Consider the following 5,000-nt stretch of genomic DNA (forward strand, 5'->3'; position numbering starts at 1 on the left):
GGCGCGGGCGCGCGCGGCCGTGGCCTGGGCGCGGGCGCGCGCGGCCTGGGCGCGGCGCGGCCGGGGCCTGGGCGGGCGCGGCGCGGCCGGGGCCTGGGCGCGGCCGTGGCCTGGGCGCGGGCGCGCGCGCCAGGCGCGCAGCGCGGCCGTGGCCTGGGCGCGGGCGCGCGCGGCCGCGTGCGGCTGGGGCTCATGGGCGCGGCTTGGGCCGCGCATGGGCATGCCATGGCTTTGGCACGCTGGGCACCGTCTTGGCCGACCTTGGAGGCACTTGGCCAAGCATTGGAGGCCTTGGCTTGGCCTAGGCTTGGCCAAGTGTGAATGGGCTTGGCCTATTGCGAAGAGTCACGGCAAAGGTTCGACCGAAGCTCGCGGCGCCCCGGACGGAGCCGGGCCGCTCCCGCCTTTGCCGCGGCGCACGGGCGCCGCCGCCGTCCGGCCGTCGCGGCGGCCGCGCACGGCACTTCGGCTTCCTCCGTCGGCCCTCCCGGGACGCGCGACCCGTGCGACCGGGACGCGCATCCCGTGCGACCGGGACGCATGTCCGGGCGGTTCCCGTTTGCAACGCTCCTCGGTACTTTGGAACGCTTGGGGTGGGCTTTGGGCGGATGCCCCGCTGGGGTGGTAGGGAGGGGGGGCTGCTGCCGCCGCGGCGGGCCTTCCGCTCCACTCCGCACAAGCCCGCCGTGGGCACTCGCTGCGGGCGTGCCCGGCACCGTTCGTCCTCGAGGGATTCGGCCCGTCGGCTCGCTCGGATGGGCCACGCGCAGCGGGCCCACGACGGAGCCGGCACGCTCCTTCTGCTGGCGCGGCGCTCGGTCTACGCCTCCGGCCGGCCGTTGCGGCGGCCGTGCACGGCGCTTCGGATCGGTCGGCCCGTCGTCCCGTCCCTGACGAAGTTTTCGCAGCCGCGCGCGCGCGGAGTTGGATCGGCCTTACTTGGTCCGATCCTTCGCCCTCGCATGTTGCGTGGGCTCGGTCCCGTCCCGTTCGGTGAAATCTTTGTCCGCCCTGGTGCGTCCCTGTGGGTTCCTTTGTCAGTTTTGCGGGTTCGGCCGGGCCTTCCGTGCCGGCCCGTCGGCTCGCTCGGATGGGCCCCGCGGAGTTGGCCCACGACGAAGCCGGCACGCTCCTTCCGCTGGTGCGGCGCTCGGTCTATTCCTTCGGTCGGCCCTTGCGGCGGCCGTGCGCGGTGCTTCGAATCGGTCGGCCGGTCTTCCCGTCCCTCATGAAGTGTTCGCGGCCGCGCGCGCGCGGAGTTGGATCGGCCTTACTTGGTCCGATCCTTCGCCCTCGCATGTTCCGTGGGCTCGGTCCCGTCCTGTTCGGTGAAATCTTTGTCCGCTCTGGTGCGTCCCTGTGGGTTCCTTTGTCGGTTTTGCGGGTTCGGCCGGGCCTTCCGCGCCGGCCCGTCGGCTCGCTCGGATGGGCCCCGCGGAGTTGGCCCACGACGGAGCCGGCACGCTCCTTCCGCTGGTGCGGCTCTCGGTCTACGCCTCCAGCCGGCCCTTGTGGCGGCCGTGCGCGGCGCTTCGGTTCGGTCGGCCGGTCTTCCTGTCCCTCACGAAGTGCTCGCGGCCGCGCGCGCGCGGAGTTGGATCGGCCTTACTTGGTCCGATCCGTCGCCATCGCATGTTGCGTGGGCTCGGTCCCGTCTCGGTGAAATCTTGGGCCGCTTTGGTGCGTCCCTGTGGGTTCCTTTGTCGGTTTTGCGGGCTCGGCGCCGGGCCTTCCGCGCCGGTCCGTCGGCTCGCTCGGACGGACCGTGCGCAGGTGGTCCCCGACGGAGCCGGCACGCTCCTTCCGCTGGCGCGGCGCTCGGTCTATGCCTCCGGCCGGCCCTCGCGGCGGCCGTGCGCGGCGCTTCGGTTCGGTCGGCCGGTCGTCCCGTCCCTCACGAAGTTCCTGCGGCCGCGCGTGCGTGGAGCGGGATCGGCCTTACTTGGTCGGATCCGTCGCCCTCGCCTGTTGCGGGGGCTCGGTCCCGTCCCGTTCGGTGAAAGCTTTGCCCGCTCTGGTGCGTCCCCGTGGGTTCCTTTGTCGGTTTTGCGGCCTTGGCGGCGGGCCTTCCGTGTCGGCCCGTCGTGGGCTCGCTGCGCGTCCGTGCGCGGTGCTTCGGATCGGTCGGCCCGTCGTCTGGGTCCCTTACGAAGCTTTGCGCGACCGCTCCTTTGTCGCCGGTCCCCTGTTAGGGCTGACCGAGCCCTCCGTTCGCCCCCTGGCCCGTCGCATGGGCCCCCGGCGCCTCCGCGGCGCCCCACCGAAAACTGTCACGACGCGCATCCAGCGCCGACGAGGTCGCAGGTTACGTGCGGCAGCCGGGGGGCTAGGCCGAGCGGCGGCGGGCCCACCCACGGACGGGCGCGGGGAGGAGCGCAGCCGGCACGCGGCGCGGAGCGGCGGCGGCATGCCGCCGGGCGGCCGTCGGCTCAACCGGGCCCGAGTCCCGCGGGCACCGCGTCGCCCGGCCGGCGCGAGCGGCGGCGGGCCCGCCCGCGGACGGGCGCGGGGAGGAGCGCAGCCGGCACGCGGCGCGGAGCGGCGGCGGCATGCCGCCGGGCGGCCGACGGCTCAACCATGCCCGAGTCCCGCGGGCACCGCGTCGCCCGGCCGGCGCGAGCGGCGGCGGGCCCGCCCGCGGACGGGCGCGGGGAGGAGCGCAGCCGGTACGCGGCGCGGAGCGGCGGCGGCATGCCGCCGGGCGGCCGACGGCTCAACCATGCCCGAGTCCCGCGGGCACCGCGTCGCCCGGCCGGCGCGAGCGCACGAGGGCGGGAGGCAACCGGGCGGCGCCTGCGGAACCGGATGCGACGGCCGGCGCGGCACGGCCCCGACGGGTCCGCACCGAAGACCAGCGCGGTGCGGATCGACCGCTGATGAGGTCAGAGGTTACGTGCGGCAGCCGGCCGGCTGGCCCGAGCGGCGGCCGGCACGCGACGGGGATCGAGCGGCCCCGACGGCTTGCAGCCGGGCGGCCGACGGCTAGGCCGTACCGGAGTCCCGCGGTCGTTCGGGCGAAGGGGCGCATGCTGCGGGAAAGGCCTGCGGCGGCGAACCGTCCGCCCGGCCGGCCAAGCCTTCCGCGGCGGCGCGCACGTGGCGGCGCGGCCGAGATGACCGAGCGAAGCCCCGGCGATGGGCGGCGCGCACGTGTCCGTGCGGCCGAGATGACCGAGCGAAGCCCGGGCGGCGCCCGCCGTGCGCCCTGCCGGATCGCGCCTTCCGCCGGCGCGCAACGCCGGTCCCGCGTTCCGGCCGCGGGAGAGGCCTGCGTCGGCGAACCGTCCGCCCCGCCGGCCGAACCTTCCGCGGCTGCGCGCACGTGTCCGTGCGGCCGAGATGACCGAGCGAAGCCCCGGCGACGGGCGGCGCCCGCCGTGCGCCCCGGCGGATTGCGCGGCCCGCCGGCGCGCAACGCCGGGCCCACGTTCCGGCTGCGGGAAAGGCCTGCGGCGGCGAACCGTCCGCCCCGCCGGCCGAACCTTGCGCGGCGGCGCTTACGTGTCCGTGCGGCAGAGATGACCGAGCAAGCTCCGGCGATGGGCGGCGCCCTCCGTGCGCCCCGCCGGATCGCGCTGGCCGGCGGCGCGCAACGCCGGACCCCCGATCCGCGTGCGAGCGGCGAGCGTCCGGGCGGGCCCCTTTCGCAACTTCCCTCGGTACTCTAAACACCCCTTGCCTCTCGGTCTTCCCCCCGACCCTCTCGGTATTTGCTCGGATATGTGCATGCATCGTCCCTCGTCGCCTTCGGTTATCCTCCCCGGGGTGGGCTTTGCGCCGACGCGCCAACGGGGTGGTAGGGGGGCTGCAGCCGCGGCCGCCGCGTTTCGCCATCCGCGCGTGCGCCGCCGGATCCGAGTGGAGGTCGCGGGCGACTCGTCGATGCTTGTACTAGGGGCGCATGCCGGCAGCCCCCCGCGGGGTGCGGGACCCCCGATCGGCGTGCGAGGGACGGGCGTCCGGGCGGGCCCCGTTTCCAACTTCCCTCGGAACATTAAAACCCCCCGACCCCCTCGGTCTTCGCTCCGGCCCTATCGCTATTGCTCGGATATGTGCATCCACCGTCCCTCGTTGCCTTCGGTTATCTACCCCAGGGTGGGCCTTGCGCCGATGCCCCGATGGGGTGGCAGGGGTGGGGCTGCCGCGGCCGGCGCGTTTCGGCATCCGCGCTTGGGGGCTCGGACCCGAGTGGAGGTCGCGGGCGGCTCGTCGATGCCTGCACCGGGAGTGCATGCCGGCAGCCCCCCGCGGGGCGCCGGACCCCCGATCGGCGTGCGATGGACGGGGGGAGGGGCGGGCCCGGTTTGCAAATTCCCTCGGTACTTTAAAATCTCACGGCCCTGTCGGTGCTCCCTCCGGCCCTATCGCCACTGCTCGGATATGTGCATCCACCGTCCCTCGTTGCCTTCGGTTATCTACCCCGCGGTGGGCTTTGCGCCGATGCCCCGATGGGGTGGCAAGGGGGCACGCTCTAGGCCGTGCCACGGGGCGCGGGCGCCGGCGCCGTACGTCCCTCGCGGCGGCCGTGAGCGGCACCTCGGCTTGCTCGGTCTGTCCTCCCGGGACGCGCGACCCGTGCGACCGGGACGCGCATCCCGTGCGACCGGGACGCGTGTCCGGGCCGTTCCCGTTTGCAACGCTCCTCGGTACTTTGGAACGCATGGGGTGGGCTTTGGGCGGATGCCCCGCCGGGGTGGTAGGGAGGGGGGGCGGCTGCTGCCGCGGCGGGACTTCCGCTCCACTCCGCACAAGTCCGTCGCCTCGCGGCGGGCGCGCCCGGCACCGTTCGTCCCCGAGGGAGCCGGCACGCGCCCGCCGAGGCCCCGGCGCATGGGCGCCGCCGCCGGCCGTCCGCGCGGCGGCCGTGCGCCGGCTTCCTCCGTCGGCCCTCCCGGGATGCGCGACCCGTGCGACCGGGACGCGCATCCCGTGAGACCGGGACGCGTGTCCGGGCCGTTCCCGTTTGCAACGCTCCTCGGTACTTTGGAACGCTTGGGGTG

The sequence above is a fragment of the Phoenix dactylifera genome, chromosome 10, assembly GCF_051530095.1.
Source record: "Phoenix dactylifera cultivar Ajwa chromosome 10, Ajwa_hap1_PhDact_Kaust_v1.1, whole genome shotgun sequence".
NCBI classification, from domain to species: Eukaryota; Viridiplantae; Streptophyta; class Magnoliopsida; order Arecales; family Arecaceae; genus Phoenix; species Phoenix dactylifera.